Source organism: Phyllobates terribilis, unplaced genomic scaffold, assembly GCF_046119375.1.
Source record: "Phyllobates terribilis strain yellow unplaced genomic scaffold, ASM4611937v1 Scaffold_12__6_contigs__length_324123572, whole genome shotgun sequence".
NCBI lineage: Eukaryota > Metazoa > Chordata > Amphibia > Anura > Dendrobatidae > Phyllobates > Phyllobates terribilis.
Genome location: NW_027362772.1, coordinates 135,992,607 through 136,002,630, shown reverse-complemented (window position 1 = coordinate 136,002,630; position 10,024 = coordinate 135,992,607). Strand labels below are relative to the sequence as shown.

Sequence of the window (10,024 nt, the reverse complement as noted above, 5' to 3'; positions counted from 1 at the left end):
AAAAAAACATGCGGGGATCGCTCGTGCATGGCAGGCTATCCCCGCAAAGTTTTTTTGGCCGTGAAGCATATGGGGCGGAGACTCGAGCATGTCACTCACATACCCACGATACTCAATGCATACCAGAGCACCCGATGCAAGCTCAAGTAGTGAGCACTTGCGCTCAACACTAGTCGCCATATCATCATCTTTTTCTCTTACTTTTGAAAAAAATCCCAACCCCATCACAACCCTAACCCCAACCCCAGCCCTAACCCTAGCCCAACCCCAACCCTCGCACAACCCTAACACTAGCACAACCCTAACCCGAGAGTTTATTTTTTACACCGTTCCTCGTGCGGTATCAGTGATTAGACGACTTTATTCTTCGGGTCGGTGCGATTACAGCGATACCAGAATCATATGGGGTTTTTATGATTGACAGTTGTCACACACTAAAAGACGCATTTTTTGTAAAAATCTAGTTTTTGCGTCGCCATATTTTGAGAGCTATAATTTTCCCATATTTTGGCAGACAGAGTCATGTGACGGCTTGTTTTTTGCAGTATGAGTTGACGTTTTTATTGGTGCCATTTTCAGGCACATGACATTTTTTGATCGCTTTCTATTCCTATTTTTGGGAGGCAGAATAAACAAAAACCACCAATTCAGGATTTTCTTTTATTTTTATTATTATTCTGTTCCATGTGTGGTAAAATTGATAAGGCAGCTTTAATCTTCAGGTCAGTATGTTTACAGCGGTACCACATTTATATCGTTTTTCTATGTTTTGCGCTTTTACACAATAAAAGCTATTTTATAGAAAAAAATATTATTTTGCATCGCTTTATTCTGAGAGCTATAACTTTTTGATTTTTCGGCTCATGGAGCTGTATGGCAGCTTGATTTTGCGGGACAAGATGACGTTTTCAGCGGTACCATATTTATTTATATTCGTCTTTTTGATCGCGTGTTATTCCATTTTTTGTTTGGCGGTATGGTGATAAAGCATTGTTTTTTGCTTGTTTTTTTTTTGTTTTTTTTGTTTTTTTTACCGTGTTCACTGAAGGGGTTAACTAGTGGGACAGTTTTATAGGTCAGGTCATTCTGGACGCGGCGATACCAAATATGTGTACTTTTATTGTTTGTTTGCTTTTTTTTCATAATAATATTTATTGATGGGTACATTATATTTTTATTTTTGGTGGATTATTATTATTATTTTTTTTATATTTTTACAATTTTTTTTTATTATTTTTTTTCACTTTCTGAGAGTTTTTACACTTTTTTACTTTCTCCCACTCTGGGACTTTAACTTTTTTTATTCTGATCGCCTGCACAGCATAGGGATGGAGCACCATCCCTGTGCTATGCAGGCAGTCAGCGCTGCACAGTGAGAACATTGTGTGGTCATGCACTGCGCATGACCAAACAATGTTCCTGCTGCCTGGTGACCCGGATGTTGTCATGACAACATCTGGTCATCATGGCAACACCTGGGAAGCCGCGGCAGACAGCGCTGGAGGCCGGAAGAGGAGGTGAGTATACCGATCACCTTCCCTTAGCCACCGCAATGCTGCGATCGACTTCGATCGCAGCATTGCAGGGGTTAATGTGCCGGGAGCGGTGCGGGACCGCTCCCTGCACATAGTACAGGGTGTCAGCTTTGACAATCAGCTGACACCCAGCGGCGATAACGTACTAATATGGGTCAGGCTCTTAAAGCCCAGGGCACTGTGGCGTATTAATACATCATGGGCTGTAAAGGGGTTAATTATAATAATTTTTTTAGGCTGTGTGCCCACTATGCATTTTTTAAGCGTTTCTGCAGCGCCAATTCCGCTGCTGAAACACTTAAAAAATGCTTGGTAGATGGTCTGCCATGTTCCCCAATGATAATCCGCATGTGCTGTGCATATGCTGCGTAAATTTCCGCTGCGGTTTATCATTGCGGAAAAATCCGCAGCATTACCAATTATTTTGCGGAAGCGCGGCGTTTTCGCTGCCATTGACTTGCATTGGAACACATGGAATCCGCATCACTGCATCTGTACATGCAGAATCGATGCGTTTCAATGTGCGGATGGTACCCGGGTTTGGAGAAGAGGAGACTCTGCTCCGGACCCGGGTACCATAGAAACTGTAAAAAAAAGAATAAAATAAAAAATAAATATTATACTTACCTTATGATGGCCCCCGGTGTCTTTATCCGATGCGTCCTGGCTTGCCGGCAGCTCGCGATGGTTTGAAAAGGACCTGCCGAGACATCATTTAGTCATGTAACGGGTCACGCGACGTCAGTAGGCCATCAGAAGGTAAGATATATTTTTTATTTTTTACCATTCTTTTACGGTCACACTATATACACTGTGTTCCAAATTATTATGCAAATAATATTTTCTCCGATTTTCCCAAATTACCTATATGAATTGCAGTCATTATAATTTTCCAGTCAAATAACTATTAGAGTACAATTGAAAGGTTTTTGTACAAACTGCCTATGATAACAGTATATTTTTAAAAAAATAAAAAACTCAAACTGCACTCAAAATGCATGTTCCAAATTATTATGCACAGCAGAGTATTCAAACTTTTCATTTTAATAAAGAACAAAAAAATGGTCATTTTTGAAATTATAAGCATTAGCAGGTTATTGGAAATTGAAATCAAACAGTTTTCAACTCAATAACTGTTCTATAGTAAAAATCGCGCTATCGGTAGTGAAAAAGAGATCAGGAGAAGAGTACTATTATTTTATAAAAATAAGATTTATTTGTTTGGATGCTAGCAATAAAAACTTAATAAAATACAGGATTTAATACAGGATTTAAAAGACGAGTGTAGACAACAATATTTCGATTGGGGTAAAAGAACTAATGGTATACAAGGTGTAATAAATAGTAAAATCCAGCGGTTAATCTGGTGTGGTAAAATGCCTGTGGTGGCTTGGTACCTGGAAAGAAGAGGAGTTTGGTTAGGGCTATTGTTCTCTAGTAATGAATATGCTTAGCTGGCTGTGGATCTGTTACTCACCAGGTATCAGAGTGGGTAAAGTGCAGGTGTGCACTAGGGCTGTGGTCCGTCAGGATTCTTTGGGTGGGGCGTGGTCCTGAACGCTTTGTTATGCTCCTGGAGATTTAATGATATGGGGTTAGTGCTGTTAGCTCTGGGTAGGTAGATAGTGGGGTTAGCGACTTACCCACGGAGGAGCTGTTCTGCTTTTGGAGATTGCTTGTTAGCACTCCCTCAGTGGGGGGTGCAGCAGGAGGCTCTGGATTGTATCTCACTTTGTTGCAGAGATGTGACAGGGGGGCTTTTTGATTGCCAGTAGGCGTAGTAACGCTTGAGGATACTCAATGTCCTGTATATAGATATGGAGGAAGGGTTAGGAACTGAGGAATACAGGAATAGTCCACAGTGTGGTAAACCTAGATGTTTACCTGTGCGTGATTATCAGTAATCCAGGGGTGCAACAGGAGGCTCTGGATTGTATCTGTCTCTGAGCAGAGATGTAGTAGGAGGCTACTGGTTGCCGGGTGATAGGGGGCATTGTGGCACTCAAGGATAATTGATGTCCTGTATATAGATGGGGAGGGAGAGTTAGGAGCTGAGGTATACAAACAATAAGCCACAATATAAGTAAGCCCGGTTGATTACCTTGTTTAGGGTCCAGGTGTGAAATGGTCAGTCACCTTCTTTATCTGTGGCTGAAGGCCTAAATCAAGGGAAGGTGTTCAGGAGGTTCTGCAAGAGGGTTCAGCCTAGTGGTAGGTGCAGCAGGAGGCTCTGGCTGAGTAATTTACTGGCTAAGTAGCAGTGGGTCTTGTCCCTGGACTCTGAGGTGCAGCAGGGGACCGGCTGCAAATGTGGCAGGAGGCCTGGTCTGGATAAGTATATTCAAGTAGGTGGAAGGCTTTGGTGGCAGGCTGTGTAGTAGATATCCGGGCAAGGTCTATGGTTGTGGAGTCCGGTTTTCAGGCACGGTCCTTACTCGTGTGGAGTCAGGCAGGCCGCGTTCCTGGAATCCTGTCAACTCAAAACTTTATTCTAGGTGATGTTACATTTACACATAGGACCACTTGTTCGAAAGGAGCTTCTGAACTCTCTCGTCCATTGAATTTGTCAGGTTTTGGATGGTTTCTGCTTCAATTGTTTTGCATGAGGACAGAATACCCTCCCAGAGCTGTTGCTTAGATGTGAACTGCCTCCCGCCAACATAGACACTCCTTTTGATGATGCTCCAGAGGTTCTGAATGGGGTTGAGGTCAGGGGAGCATGGGTGCCACATCATAAGTTTGTCCCCTTTTATGCCTATATCAGCCAGAGATGCAAATGTGTTATGTGCAGCATGAGACGGGGCATTATCATGCATAGTAAGTGATCAACCTTAATTGTGACAAATTAGCTCCATATCTTAGCATTTAAAACACAACTATCTGTCACACAAAGTGTGCATGTTGTAAAGAATTATTTTTTCTGCACTTTTTTGTTGTAGTAATCCTGTACATACTAGCCAAAAACAGCAGCCTTTTGAAGGTGCTTGCCTTGGGGATGTAAAGCTACCTTAGTTTCCTGACCTTCCTGGGAGTTTTTAAAAAAAATCTTGTAAAGAAAGAACATATTTTAATTTCTGAATACTTGTTTTAGTTCTCCAATTTAACAACCATACATAATGCTTATAGTTTCCACTTGTTTGTTTTCGGTCATGAATAGAGATGAGCGGTGTTCGACTCGAACTGTTCGCCAATCTCAAATTCGAGCTGTTTTGGGCGGTGTTCGAGCCGTTCGACGAACCTGAACGATTTGAAAAAAATCCGGCAGTTCGAGGTTATGTTCGATAACTGTTCGTGCACCCAATTCATAACGGGATTTTTTCTCAGTAATGCTGAAAATTAATGTTAATACGCAGTTTTAGTGTACAACGGGGCGGGGGGAAGGGCAGGGGATGGATCTCTGCATAAATAATGAAGATCTCCATTTTTTATTCTCTTTCCCGCATTTACAGTGGGGAGGTGCAATCTGTCAGCCTATCAGCAGCGCACACACGGAGCGAACTGCTTTTTTTCACACAAGCAAGGACATGTGTCATTGGCAGTGTATGTCAAATGTCCTTGCCCTATAATACCCAGCCATTTTCCACGTAGCCACCATTTTCTCACTGCTGCAGCTGCGTGTTGGACGGTACCGCTGTTGCTGTGTGCACTATATTTTGAGTGTTAATTTCAAGCCAATTTTTGCACAAATCTACAGATAGATTGGGAGTAGGGAATAGTTGTGATTGCAGTCCTTTTGAGGACTAGGTTACATCATTTCCTACGACTTTTATCAGGCAGGTCTGTGCTCTTAAATAGATAGGTTGGGAGTAGGGACTAATTGTAATTGCAGTCCTTTTCAGGGCTAGGTTACATCACTTCCTATCACTTTTTGCCAGGTAGGTCTGTGCCAGTGCTGTGCAAGTTTTTTTCATGGCATTTGGCTAAATCTCGCTAAGCAAATCCTTTTTGGCCTCTTGCAGTGTGTGTAAGTCAGTGGAGTAGCCTATCTGTGTTGCAAGCTACAACACCTGTGTATAGAATACAATTTTTTTTACTGCACCTAGCCAAGTAAAACCTTTTGGGCATAGCATGATTCTATTAGCCCATCTATACTAACCTCCACCAGGTTGCAAATTCAAAATAATTTTTATCTTCATCTAGATCTGAAAAATATTTGGGCTTGTAGCAGTGGGTGGGAATTGTAATATTAGTCCATCTATACTAACCTTCACCAGGTTGCAAATTCAAAATAATTTTCATCTGCATCTAGGTCTGAAAAAATATTTGGGCTTGTACCAGTGTGTGGTACTCATTTTATTAGGCCATCTATACCAAGCTCCACCAGCTTTGAAATTAATAAGAATTTTTATCTGCATCTAGCTCTGAAAAAATATTTGGGCTTGTAGCAGTGTGTGGGACTTGTTCTATTAGTCCATCTATACTAACCTCCACCAAGTTGCAAATTAAAAATAATTTTTATCTGCATCTAGCTCTGAAAAAATATTTGGGCTTGTAGCAGTGTGTGGTACTCATTGTATTAGGCCATCTATACCAAGCTTCACCAGCTTTGAAATTAATAAGAATTTTTAGCTGCATCTAGCGCTGAAAAAATATTTTGGCTTGTAGCCGTGTGTGGGAGTTCTTCTATTAGTCCATCTATACTAACCTCCACCAGGTTGCAAATTAAAAATATTTTTTATCTGCTTCTAGCTCTGAAAAAATATTTGGGCTTGTAGCAGTGTGTGGGACTCATTGTATTGGGCCATCTATACCAAGCTCCACCAGCTTTGAAATTGATAAGAATTTTTAGCTGCATCCAGCTCTGAAAAAATATTTGTGCTTGTAGCAGTGTGTGGGACTTGTTCTATTAGTCCATCTATACTAACCTCCACCAGGTTGCAAATTAAAAATAATTTTTATCTGCATCTAGCACTGAAAAAATATTGGGCTTGTAGCAGTGTGTGGGACTTGTTCTATTAGTCCATCTATACTAACCTCCACCAGGTTGCAAATTAAAAATAATTTTTATCTGCATCTAGTTCTGAAAAAATATTTGGGCTTGCAGCAGTGTGTGGCACTCATTGTATTAGGCCATCTGTACCAAGCTCCACCAGCATTGAAACTAATAAGAATTTTTAGCTGCATCTAGCTCTGAAAAAATATTTAGCCTTGTAGCACTGTGTGGGACTTGTTCTATTAGTCCATCTATATTAACCTCCATCAGATTGCAAATTAAAAATAATTTTTATCTGCTTCTAGCTCTGAAAAAATATTTGAGCTTGTAGCAGTGTGTGGTACTCATTGTATTAGGCCAACTATACCAAGCTTCACCAGCTTTGAAATTAATAAGAATTTTTAGCTGCATCTAGCGCTGAAAAAATATTTTGGCTTGTATGCGTGTGTGGGACTTGTTCTATTAGTCCATCTATACTAACCTCCACCAGGTTGCAAATTAAAAATAATTTTTATCTGCTTCTAGCTCTGAAAAAATATTTGGGCTTGTAGCAGTGTGTGGGACTCATTGTATTGGGCCATCTATACCAAGCTCCACCAGCTTTGAAATTGATAAGAATTTTTAGCTGCATCTAGCTCTGAAAAAATATTTGTGCTTGCAGCAGTGTGTGGGACTTGTTCTATTAGTCCATCTATACTAACCTCCACCAGGTTGCAAATTAAAAATAATTTTTATCTGCATCTAGCTCTGAAAAAATATTGGGCTTGTAGCAGTGTGTGGGACTTGTTCTATTAGTCCATCTATACTAACCTCCACCAGGTTGCAAATTAAAAATAATTTTTATCTGCATCTAGTTCTGAAAAAATATTTGGGCTTGTAGCAGTGTGTGGTACTCATTGTACTAGGCCATCTGTACTAAGCTCCACCAGCTTTGAAACTAATAAGAATTTTTAGCTGCATCTAGCTCTGAAAAAATATTTGGGCTTGTAGCACTGTGTTGGACTTGTTCTATTAGTCCATCTATATTAACCTCCATCAGATTGCAAAATAAAAATAATTTTTATCTGCATCTAGCTCTGAAAAAATATTTGGGCTTGTAGCAGTGTGTGGGACTTGTTATATTAGTCCATCCATACTAACCTCCACCAGGTTGCAAATTAAAAATAATTTTTATCTGCATCTAGTTCTGAAAAAATATTTTGGCTTGTTGCAGTGTGTGGTACTCATTGTATTAGGCCATCTGTACCAAGCTCCACCAGCTTTGAAACGAATAAGAATTTTTATCTGCATCTAACTCTGACAAAATATTTGGGCTTGTAGCAGTGTGTGGGACTTGTTCTATTAGTCCATCTATACTAACCTCCACCTGGTTGCAAATTAAAAATAATTTTATCTGCATCTAGCTCTGAAAAAATATTTGGGCTTGTAGCAGTGTGTGGGACTTGTTCTATTAGTCCATCTAAACTAACCTCCACCAGGTTGCAAATTAAAAATAATTTTTATCTGCATCAAGCTCTGAAAAAATATTTGGGCTTGTAGCAGTGTGTGGGACTTACTATATTAGGCCATTTATACCAAGCTCCACCAGCTTTGAAATTAATAAGAATTTTAAGTTGCATCTAGCTCTGAAAAAATATTTGGGCTTGTATCAGTGTTTGGGACTTGTTCTATTAGTCCATCTATACTAACCTCCACCAGGTTGCAAATTAAAAATAATTTTTATCTGCATCTAGCTCTAAAAAAATATTTCGGCTTGTAGCAGTGTGTGAGACTTGTTCTATTAGTCCATCTATACTAACCTCCACCAGGTTGAAAATTAAAAATAATTTTTATCTGCATCTAGCTCTGAAAAAATATTTGGGCTTGTAGCAGTGTGTGGGACTCATTGTATTGGGCCATCTATACCAAGCTCCACCAGCTTTGAAATTGATAAGAATTTTTAGCTGCATCTAGCTCTGAAAAAATATTTGGGCTTGTAGGAGTGTGTGGGATTTGTTCTATTAGTCCATCTACACTAACATCCACCAGGTTGCAAATTAAAAATAATTTTTATCTGCATCTAGCTCTGAAAAAATATTGGGCTTGTAGCAGTGTGTGCGACTTGTTCTATTAGTCCATCTATACTAACCTCCACCAGGTTGCAAATTAAAAATAATTTTTATCTGCATCTAGTTCTGAAAAAATATTTGGGCTTGTGGCAGTGTGTGGTACTCATTGTATTAGGCCATCTATACCAAGCTCCACCAGCTTTGAAACTAATAAGAATTTTTAGCTGCATCTAGCTCTGAAAAAATATATGGGCTTGTAGCACTGTGTGGGACTTGTTCTATTAGTCCATCTATATTAACCTCCATCAGATTGCAAATTAAAAATAATTTTTATCTGCATCTAGCTCTGAAAAAATATTTGGGCTTGTAGCAGTGTGTGGGACTTGTTATATTAGTCCATCCATACTAACCTCCACCAGGTTGCAAATTAAAAATAATTTTTATCTGCATCTAGTTCTGAAAAAATATTTCGGCTTGTAGCAGTTTGTGGTACTCATTGTATTAGGCCATCTATACCAAGCTCCACCAGCTTTGAAACTAATAAGAATTTTTATCTGCATCTAGCTCTGAAAAAATATTTGGGTTTGTAGCAGTGTGTGGGACTTGTTCTATTAGTCCATCTATACTAACCTCCACCAGGTTGCAAATTAAAAATAATTTTATCTGCATCTAGCTCTGAAAAAATATCTGGGCTTGTAGCAGTGTGTGGGACTTGTTCTATTAGTCCCTCTATACTAACCTTTCACTTTCACTTTCTGACTCCGGTGGGTGTGGACATGCCTGTCTGCCTCTCTGCTAGATTGTGGGGACAATACGGCGCCGGGCTACTGGCAGCCCATTGCAGCAGCAGAAGCTTCTACTTTATTTCAGTTACAGTTTTGTTACAGTTATTTTATTTTATTATTTTATTTTATTTTCTTACCTTCTCTGGATTACAACGTTCCTGTATACTCGTCTATTGGGGATGGAAGATACAACACTTCCCACACTATCAACTGCTGCTGGGCACACAGCACGAGATCTGCACCTGGATCTTCCTTCACCATTTACAAGTCTCCTGCAGGTACAGACACTCTGGTGCACGCATTACGGACCATCTCAGCTAATGCTACTGAAGGATGCATGCTGCTACCCACAGCCTGTGACAGGGATACAGCCATATGTGAGCGGTGGAGGTCACTGCATACGATCTGCCATGGAGAGGACTGGTGTGACGGGTGGAAACAATGATGGGATGGTGGACCCTAGGTCTGTTGCTAAACGAGCAGTGTATTCTAGGGATCGTCTTCTGGAACTGCGCAGGATAAAGTCTTCTCCAGCAGTGGCAATACGGAATGTTCCATGGGAAATAAGGAGACCTTTCAGAGGCTGCAGAGCAGGTAAGAAGATCAAGTCCTGGAGGAGAAGGTTTAAACCAGTGGTCCCATCCATTATCATGGGTAACGTACGATCGCTGGGAAATAAGTCGGATGAACTGCTGGCTCTGAGTAAGACCCAGAAGGAGTTTA

General features: G+C 40.3%; 1 long non-coding RNA gene across 1 annotated transcript; it reads right to left on the bottom strand.

Moving 5' to 3' along the window:
* Positions 1-2,728: 2,728 nt before the first annotated feature.
* LOC141173128 (uncharacterized) lies at positions 2,729-3,527 on the bottom strand. The gene is made up of 4 exons (XR_012252588.1): positions 3,420-3,527; positions 3,179-3,340; positions 3,013-3,108; positions 2,729-2,932 (listed from the first exon to the last, which is right to left on the bottom strand). It is a non-coding gene; the product is annotated as an uncharacterized lncRNA (long non-coding RNA).
* Between the last annotated feature and the right edge of the window lie 6,497 nt (positions 3,528-10,024).